Source organism: Phodopus roborovskii, unplaced genomic scaffold (assembly GCF_943737965.1).
Source record: "Phodopus roborovskii unplaced genomic scaffold, PHOROB, whole genome shotgun sequence".
Classification (NCBI taxonomy): Eukaryota; Metazoa; Chordata; class Mammalia; order Rodentia; family Cricetidae; genus Phodopus; species Phodopus roborovskii.
This window is the reverse complement of record NW_026126487.1, coordinates 124,013-133,948: the sequence shown is the minus strand read 5'-3', so window position 1 is coordinate 133,948 and position 9,936 is coordinate 124,013. Positions and strand designations below refer to the sequence as shown.

General features: G+C 46.8%; 1 non-coding gene across 1 annotated transcript; it reads right to left on the bottom strand.

The window, feature by feature from the left end:
- Positions 1–6,060: 6,060 nt before the first annotated feature.
- LOC127230036 (U6 spliceosomal RNA) lies at positions 6,061–6,163 on the bottom strand. The gene has a single exon (XR_007835163.1). It is a non-coding gene; the product is annotated as a U6 spliceosomal RNA (small nuclear RNA).
- Between the last annotated feature and the right edge of the window lie 3,773 nt (positions 6,164–9,936).

Here is a 9,936-nt window from a genome sequence, read left to right as displayed (position 1 = left end):
AGATTCCCCAGTCATTGGGCAGGGCTGGTCCCATCTCTTGACTTCCCCCCTTTAGAACTTCTGCAGGGTAGGAGAGGCTGTGATAAGCTGATGTCTGGAAAGCAGGGGAGCATCGGGAACCTGCTTGTGGGGACTAGTCTAGGCATGTGGCTTGCGATTAAGGAGCATCGATTGGTCTTTGAGTGTAAAGAAAGGAAATCATTCCTGAAGCTGCTGGCTGCTGGCTGCTGATTGCCTGGGGGTTATTTGTTTATTTAAGGGAACAAGGTAATGGACACTGGAGATGTCTGAAAATTGCTTGGGTTTGTTCCCTTTTTGCCTACCTGTCCCTTCCAGGTACCATTACTCTCTGCTCCTGCTAGGAGGGCGAGTTCCTCAATCTATCTCTGCTAAATTCTATCAGTCAGCTGCCTGCTAACCAATGGGAGGCGAGCAGGGAGAGGCACAAGCTGAAGAGCCAAGGGGAAGCTCTAGTGCTGAACCTTGCATTCCTACTTGAGCTAGGCAACTGTCAAGGCAGACAGGGTCCCCGCCTGGGGGTGGGCCAGCTTCATTGCAGAAAGAGAAGGCTAAGAGGTTCAGCTTTGGCTGTCTTCATTGTTATCTGCTTCTTATTTTGGTTTCGAAAGGAGGGTTTTGTGAGGTAAAAGTTACTCCAAACAGACTTGAAGTTCATGGGCATGACTCAGTCTCCTCCCTAAGCAGACTAGAACTTCATCTTCGAGGCCCATGCTGTCACAACTCCCTCTGAGACTTAGCTTAGGAGGTATAGGCAATTATATCTCCAATAAGAGCCATAGCAATGCCTCAAGTCCACAGTCTACCAAATTTTGTCACTCGCTGTCAAAATATGGTCTGTTTCTCTTGCCCTTGAACCTGGGCAACACTTTTGCAGCCCTGGTGGCAGAAGGCTTCAGAGGCTAGCTCCTTTTTCTCTGTGCCTCTATATTTCTGAGCAGCTTTGTGGACCATTTGCTATGTAGGTTCCCCACTGCAGAGAGCAGCTAGACAAAGAGTTACCCCAAAGCCCCAGGTTTTAGTCCTGCTCATGGAATGTAGGTGGCCGGCATATGAGTGTAGAAGCCACCAAGCTGATTCCAGCTTCTATGCTGGGTGACAGCAAAACAAACCAGCCCACCACCCACCCTGACCTCCCCGTGCAGGAAATGGCAGGTCACACATCATCACCATTGCTTTGAGCACTGTTCTGTGGAGCTTTGCTCTTCAGTGGTGATGGGTGACCAGGAATACACACAGGTAGGTGCACGTGATGGAATGCAGTCAAACACCCTCAGTTATCGGAGTAAAGACCCAGAAGCTTCTCTATCATCCATGAGCTCCATGGAGAACAGTTGAGTCTGAAATCTTGGATCTGTGAACAAATTCTGCCTTTGACTAATGGGAGAATCTCACTGGCCTTGCCCCTGGAGTTTTTGCTGGCGTCAGCACATCTTCATAGATGGTCAAAAACATGACCACTCCTCCAGCGCTACATGATACTTAGCCAAGAGAATCAACGTGGGAGGCACCTACTGAGCATTTGCTGTGTGCTGCGTGCGACTGTGTTGCCTACTCGGGAGTAGGAAGGCAACAGAGTTAAACCCTACCTTCCAGCCCTTTCCACCCACCAGGGATAGAGGAAGCCATTAGGACACACATAGGAAATGACAGGAAGCCATGAATGCTAAACAGAAATAATGCAAGCACAAAGTTGCCTGGCTATAGGAAAAGCCCAGTTTCCCTTGCGATTTCAGGGCATGGTAGGAAAGAGGTAAGCAGAGAGGAAGCCTAAAGGGGACAGAGCCAGTTGGGAATCTGTTTAGGATGACCAGCTACACCTAAACCCAGCACTTTGGTGTACACAGGCAGTTAGCAACGGGTGACAGACTAAGAGGAAAATGGATGTGCAACCCATACAGCCTGCCATATCATAGGCATGATGGGACTCTGAGCCACTGGCCAAACAAACAAAAAAGTAAGCAAAAAGTCACGTTTCATACTTACCAGACTGAGAAAAAAAAAAAAAAATGGTGAAAACATCAAGTGTTGGCCATCACTTGGAGCAGCAATGGGGTGAGTCCCACCATGGGGCTGTTGCTGTTTGTTTGGTTTTGTTCTTCCTAAAAAATATTTATTTTATTTTATTTAAGCGTGTGTGTTGTGAGCTGTCACACTGTCCTTCTGGAGTTTGGCTTGGTACAGCCTTGGAAAGGTACAGGGAATCAGATCTTCCAGGGAGCACACCTGGGTGCATGTGCTCCACATGTTCCTCCACAATGCAGATGTGGAGGAACACTTGTAGGGTGCTTTCACTCTTGCCACATGGATCCCAGGGATGGAACTCAGGCTCTCCGATTTGGCAGAAGGGGCGTTTGCCAACTGAGCCATTTCTTCAGCCCTAGGGGGGGGGACTTCTTGTAACCTATTGGTGACTGACTGTAAGGTGACATTGCCACCCATGAGGGCAGTCTGCTAAGGTGACTGAAGGTCGCATGTCCTCTGAGGCCTTGTCATTCTGGATGCATAGGTGCTCAGGGCAGCATTGCTTCTGAGGCAAGGTGGTCTGACTGCCCATCCCCAGAGCAACCGGAGGAGAAAATGCTACAGATCTGGAGGCAAAGCAAGACAGTGTTAAGAGCAGGACAAACCATCTTAAAGACATGACTCTTAGTGGGAAAGCAAGAATGAGAAGGTCCACAGTACTGCCCTGCTTACATCTGGGTAGAACATAGACACACAAAAGGGATTTTACCAGGTTGATACAGGGTGTCCCTATATGACAGGCTGGCCGGGGAGATTATTCCATAGACAAACACTTGTCCTGCAAGTGTGAGACATGCAGTTCACGTCCTCAGAAGCCAAGTAAAAACTGGGAGGCGTGGCAGCCGCCTGTGATCCAAGTACAGGAGGAAGACAGGAAACTGCCACCGAGGTTGGCTACGTGGGCTAGTGGAATAAGTGAACTGGGTTTAGTTGAGAGGTCCCAATTCAATAAATAAAAGTGGAAGTGCGGGAGGAAGACATCCAACATCAACTGGCAGCTTTGGGCCTTCACACTCATGCACACACACTCGCATGCATGTGGGTTCATATACTGGCTGCTTCTGCAGTGCATTGGGTTAGAATCTCAGCACCCACATGGCTACTCAGAGCCCTCTATTCCAGAGGATCTGACACCCTCTTCCGGCCTCCATGGGTGATGCTCAGATATTCATTCATACCCATTCATACACAAACCCTACAAATACACAAATCTTTGTTTTTGTTGTTGTTGTTGTTGTTGTTTTTTGAGATAGGGTTTCTCAGTGGCTTTGGAATCTGTCCCAAAACTTGCTCTTGTAGACCAGGCTGACCTCGAACTCACAGAGATCCGCCTGCCTCTGCCTCCCGAGTGCTGGGACTAAAGGCGTGCCCCACCAATGCCAGGCTAAATACAGAGACCTTTAACAAACAAAAATATGGAGCCATGGCAGGAAGTAGGTGGTCAGTGGATATACATTGGATGGATGAGGCAGTTACCTGATATTGGTGACGTAAGATATCATTTAGCAACCTGCATAATGGCAAGCTGCCTTGAGAAGTTGGGCCTGGCTCAGATGCTATGGCTGATGGCTGCGGGCAGTCTGGATATTCTAGATGCTGCATATCTATTTGGGGAAGATTTCTGCCAGTCTGGTTTAAATGGCTCAGTGCTTCTAGGGGAAGCCACCATTATCTGGAAAATTCACTCTTATGAAACTGCCCCTCCTGGCAGGCCTAGATAAATGAGGCATTCCTGTAATTGTATGTAAATCGCGGCTCTAAAGTGCTTGAAAAGTTTGGTGTCTTGAGTAGGCTAAATGTCACCCCTCTAAGTTTCTTCGCCCTCTTAATTTGCTTGGTAAATCCCATTTTTTCAGAGGGTGAATTACAGTAAAAGTGGTTTATCTCTTTGGCATTCTGTCGACCAGGCTTAGGGTGTGGGACCAGCGAAATGATAATGGATGTCACTGGTGGTGACCCCGGGCCCCTCAGGAAGCTGCAGGCTTCTGACTCATCTAATAAAGTTAACACGAATCTCAGCAGTTTCAACATTAGATAAATGTGCTATTACCCAGGACTTTGAAAAGTGTACAGCTGTGTGCGTTTGGATGCGTTGACACTGTTGAGCAGAGGACCAGACCAGTCAGTACTGGATCAACCAGTGTGCCCCCATCCCGCTCCAAACCATGACTACAAATGAAAAGAGAGAACTCTCGGTAACCGTACTTCCCTCATTCAGGCCCGTACCATCTTGTCATCGGTTTTCAGCCACTTTAAGTGGGCTCAAAACAACCATACAGACTGTTGACACTCCTCCTTTGAGAGGAACATACGTTCCTGCAGCCTCTAGCTTCTTTAAAACTAGATGGACAGCTGCAACTTGCAGGCCTGGGTTTAGGAGGACTGCTGGCTCTACATGCTCTATCATACTGCTCACTCCTGGGATCCAACGACCAAGACTGTAGGAGGAACCATACCCGGGCACGCACTCACACCCTGGGGGAGGGAGGGGCAGCCATCTCAGAAGACTGCCTCCACACTCGCTGTCTCAAGCCAGAAGGGCAGTAAAAATAGTTGGCAATAAGAATTTGTTGCTCTAAGCTACAAAGTTTTGATATGATTTGTTAGGCAACAGAAAGTAGCTAAAACAATCCCTATTTTTGTTTTATTTGCTTTGTGCTTGTTTTGAAGTTAAAATGTCTCATTTACTTATCTTTACTTTTACAGTTTGGCACATGTATGCTACACATACTGACCATTCTCACCCCTCACCTCCTAATCACCCCTCTCTACCCCTGACTTTCCCACAAATCTCTCCAATGTTCATGTCTATTTGCCCTGTTTTGTGACCCACTGAGATTAACCAGGATCTTCCATGTGACCAGGGGTTTGGAGCTGCGTGTTGGAGTCCAGTGATGTCAGCAGAGGGTATACAACTAAAGGCAGAGATTCTCCCCTTTCCCAGAATCTATTAATAGCCAATAAATTCAGCGGTCAAAGGTAGGCTCCCAGAGTTCTTCCCTGTTCCATGAGCGGTTATTGATAATGTGGGTCTGTCTGGCCCGAGGGCAGGTAACTATAGTTGTTGTTAGTCAATGATTGCAATGATTGTGTGGACCTAGAAAACACCTCCCTCATCTTCTGACTGCTATACACTCCTGCCCCTTCTTTGAGGGGGTCAGATGAATAATAACTTGTTTAGGGCTAGACCCACATCTGTCATTATTCTCTGAACCTTGGACTGCCTTGAGTCTCTAGTCTCCACTGTTCATCATGAGGAGAGAATTCTCTGGTTAAGGTTAAGGGCAGCTTTTGTCTAGAGGAATAGGCACAGGTGTTTAGAAGCCAGGGTGCTGCTATGTCAGCTTGGTTAGTCATCAGAAATACGTTTTCCAAATGGGCTGACTGATTTCTCCAGACCTGAGTTGCTAGACAGCCTGAAAGTATCAGTTCCCAACTTCCTGCGTGGCGGGCCTTGAATCCAAACAGGGGCCAGTTGGTCGTCCCCATAATAGTCAAGCCACGATTACACAGGTGGGTGTATCTTACTTTCCATCTACTTACATTATATACCCTTTATCCCACATCTTCATCTCCCCAACCCCTGACCTGCCTCAACCTTTCCACCACAGTGTTCCCCTTCTTCACTTTTTTTTTTACTACCTTACCCCCCCCATTTATGATAACCTCTTCCCCTCTTCCTGGCCTTCTGGCTTCCACCGGTGTTCTATGAACTAAAGTTGAAACTAAGGTCCTCTAATGAGAGAGAATATTGGGGCCTGGGCTATCTCACTCAGAATATTCTTTTTCATTTCTGTTCTTTTCCCTGAAAATTTCATTTTTCTTTATAGTTGCATACTATTCCATTGTGTATGTGTCCACTGTGCAAGTCTATGTATTTTTATTCATAGGGATTGAGGCCACTGATAACCATTGATGTTATTGGAAGGGGTACATTAATTTCTGTCATTTTGTTGATTTTGTGTTGTTTTCTTAGTCCTCGTTTAATTAACAGTTTGAGTATTGTTCAACAATATGTAATGTTTTATGAATTTTATGAATTTGTACATCATCCTTGCACAGGGCCAGGGTAACCTCTGTATTGTTTCAGTTTTAGTGTATATGCTGCCTGAGTGAGCACTGAAGTATTTTTAAATTCACTTTAAAAAGATAACTTCATGTAATCATCATGTTATTGTCAAGTTTTAAGCTGGTAATTTTTTTTTTGATGATGGGCATGCTATAGAGCTTTCTGTTTTCATGTGCACAGCTCAGTAGCATTGAGGACATTGAGCTGTTGCACAGCCACCACCATGATCCAACACCAGACTTTTATTTTATTATTATCATTATTATCACTATTTACTGTTTTTGGTTTGGTTTGGTTTTTGTTATTGTTTTGTTTGTTTGTTTTTGGAGGCACAGTTTCTTTGCGTAGCCTTGCCTGTCCTGGAACTAGCTCTATAGACCAGACTGGCCTCAAACTCACAGAGACCTACCTGCCTCTGCCTCCCAAGTTCTGGATTAAAGGGGTGCACCACCCGGTTTCAGCACCAGTATTTTATCATGACTCCTAACTGAAATTCTGTCCCCACAACAGCAGCTTCCATTCTCCTGTCCTTGAGCCCTGGCTATTGTTCCATCTGTCTGTGAACCTGCTGCTCTGGGACTTCAGAGGAGAGGGATAATCACCATGGCTTAAGCTTCCTGTTCACTGTGGCCTCTTACATTAACATGTTAATTCATTTCATTTGCCAGCCTGACTGAGCCTGTGCTTGGATACTTGGGCAAATATCATCCTGTGTGTTTCTGGAAAGGCAATTTGGAGTGAGACCGACAAGAGAGTGTGCGGACTGAGGAAACAGGCTACCCTCTAATGGTGGTGGGCTCCACAGGGTTGATGGCTGACAAGCTGACGAGACTCTCTTGCTCCTGGCTCTCCTCAGACACCCCCCCCCCATTATTCTAGCTTTCCATGTCTCTTATTAGTTCTAACCCTCCATCGCCCTGACTACTGTGCCCATCATGGCTACCAAGATTGTCACTGAGCTGGTCCTCTTGAGAATGTTTGCAATTATAAATTGTCCACCCCATGTCCAGACACTGTCTCCAAGGGCTCCCATGGTAAGAAAGAAGAAAGCTGCTTTTTTTGGAGAGGCCTGGGGAAAGTCAACAGATATGAACTTCATGCCAATCATTCCAATGAGACCTCAGCTGGGAATGCCTCTTAAAGGCCCCTGGTTCTGGCTGCTTGTCATACTGAAGGGGACCAAGAACATCTGGAAGGTAGAGGAGGGATGAGTGGTCAAAACAGGTGTGTACCCCTGGACTCCCAGACTCCCAAGACCTATCCGTGTGTGTGTGTGTGTGTGTGTGTGTGTGTGTGTGTGTGTGTGTGTGTGTGTGTGTTCTGGCCAGGAAAGCAAAGCCCAGTCTGTGTATTCTAAAGGAAAGGATTTAATATAACAGAGCAGTCACTTGGGTGATCAAAGGGCAGGAAGTCAAAAGGGATAGTAGGGAGATCAGAGCTCAGAAATGGAAGGGAGCCCTAGTCTCCTCTAGACTGCAGGGGCAGATGGAGGAAGTGGACTAGGACCTGGAGACACAGTAGACTGCCAGGAAAGACATGAGCACATGTAGGAAAATCTGCCCAGATCAAGGCTACTTCCCAAGGAGAGCGGTGGGTTGGGGGTGAAGCAGGGAGAGAGATAAAGAAATAGAGAAGGACAGAGAAACATAGAGATACAGACAGAGAGACAAAGAAGCAGAGAAGGACAGAGGGACAGAGACAGACAGACAGAGACAGAGAGAAAGGAGAGGCTTCTTCCATGTTTGTGGTATTTGATGTTTCACAGTCATCTTCCAGTGACTGAGCCTATCAGGAGCCAAGAGGCACAGGAGTCTGGGAAGCAGCCGGAGTGGCCATACTTCCTGCCACCCCAGTCCAGCAGAACAGAGGACAGGAGAGGACAGCCACAGCCTTCTAGTCTGAGAGGACAAACCTACACAGGTTCCCAATCCTCTCCTGACCCAAACCAATTCAAAAGTAAACTTCTTTAAAAAGTAAGATTTTCTAGACTTTGTAAATGGCCAGGCTCTGCGTGTGAAACATGCTGCTTCATTTGATAGCTCTGTGACACTGAGTACATTTTTCATCTCTGAATCCCAGTTGTAAACAAGGAGAATTACAGTCCACTTCCTCAGAAATGCCACGAGAAATGCCACGAGATACTGTGGGAAAAAGACAAGGCTTAAAGGGAAGTGTTCACATTGTCTCACAGTCTGGACCCAGAAAGCAGAGGAGCCGAGCTGGGGTCTCTCTCCTCAGCGACGGTACATGGATTATGTCAGTTTTTTCTTATGCATAAATACAGGTCTTTATGTGGAATAATACATAGTACACAATACTGATCACACATCTTAAAAATTAAAATTAAAAATCTAAAGTGCAATAGCTCGCTTGCTAAGAATTCTCACCCATTCTGTACACAGATGCTGTAGGTTTATGAGCCAGACACATCATGGAGCAGGTAATGCAAAAGATGAGGAAGTCAAGGTTGTCTAAGGCTACAGTTGCCCTTGTGTGGTGGCTTGAATGATGTGTCCTCCATAAATCTCAGGACCTGAATACTTAGTCTCCAGGTAGTGATTGTTTGGGAAGGATTAGGAGGTACGTCCTTGCTGGAGGAGGTGTGCCACTTGGGGGTGGGCTTTGAGGAATCAAAAGTCTCTTTCTAGTTGAGTTAATGCTCTCTCCTCCTGATTTGCTGTTCAGTATGTGAGTGTCCAGTTGTCCCTGCTGCTGTGCCTTTTCTCTGCCCCATGGACTCTCACACTCAGAAACACTAAGCCCAATGAATCACTTTCTTTTAAGTGTGTTTATAGTAGGTTGAATCCTAAGTGCTTCCAAAGTAGCAATATTTCCAAAGAGCTCTAGAAGCATGTCTATTTGGTCCAGAGTTCTAGAGGCTAGGAAGTCCAAGAGTATGGCACTGGCATCTCTCCAGGGCCTCTGCTGTGATGCAATATGGTGGGAGAGCAAACCTGTGTACCTGAGTTCCCCAGGGGCAGTGGGCAAGAAGGCAGACATAACAAACCTGCTGTGCCACTCATTAACCTACTCCCTCCACAATGGTCCTAATCTCCCATTGAGGGGCGGTCCATGACCTAATCACCAGTAAAGGTCCATCTCTCAATACTGTTACAGTGGAGATTATATGTCAACATATACGAGGGAGGGGCCGTTCTGAACATAGCAGCGGTCTTCAGGACTCTGGTTGCTTTTCCTTATCGCTTCCTTTTGCCAAGATGGTGCCTATCAGAGCAGTTTTTGGCTAGCTTTTTTGGATGGACACCCTGGGGGAACGAGCCTCCTGTTATTGCTGAAGGAGGTCAAGGGGGAAGAGTTGGTAGACATCCTTCTCTATGAGTTTTCTCCTCTTTCATAGCCTGGGAATCCATTCCTAAACACTAGCTAGGCTAACTATGGTGTGACAATCAAGCCAAAGCAAGGTCTAGCTCCTGGCCAGGTATGGAGATGGGAAGTTAGGGGCTTTCAGCTCACAGAGATCTATGGTGCCCAGCTAGGGAGCTGTTGAAGAATCAGGGGTGCCAATTTCCATTCATCTCTGCACAGTTCCTTCAAGCAGCCAACTCCTGCTCTGGGAACATTACTCCAAGTGCAACTTAACAGACTGGGAGGAGGTGGGGCTCAGCACTGGGTGGGGAGGATGTCCAATGACTGTCCAGAAGAAGGGGTGAGATGGAAGTCTCAGAGAACAAAGCCTGGTTTGGGAAAACTATCTGTGAGAAAACTGAGCCTGGATGTGTTTTGGGAGACTCTTGCCATGAGGAGAACTGACATCAGGTGCAGGTTTGGGTCACTCCTCTGGGAAGCTTTTGTCATCTGCTTCA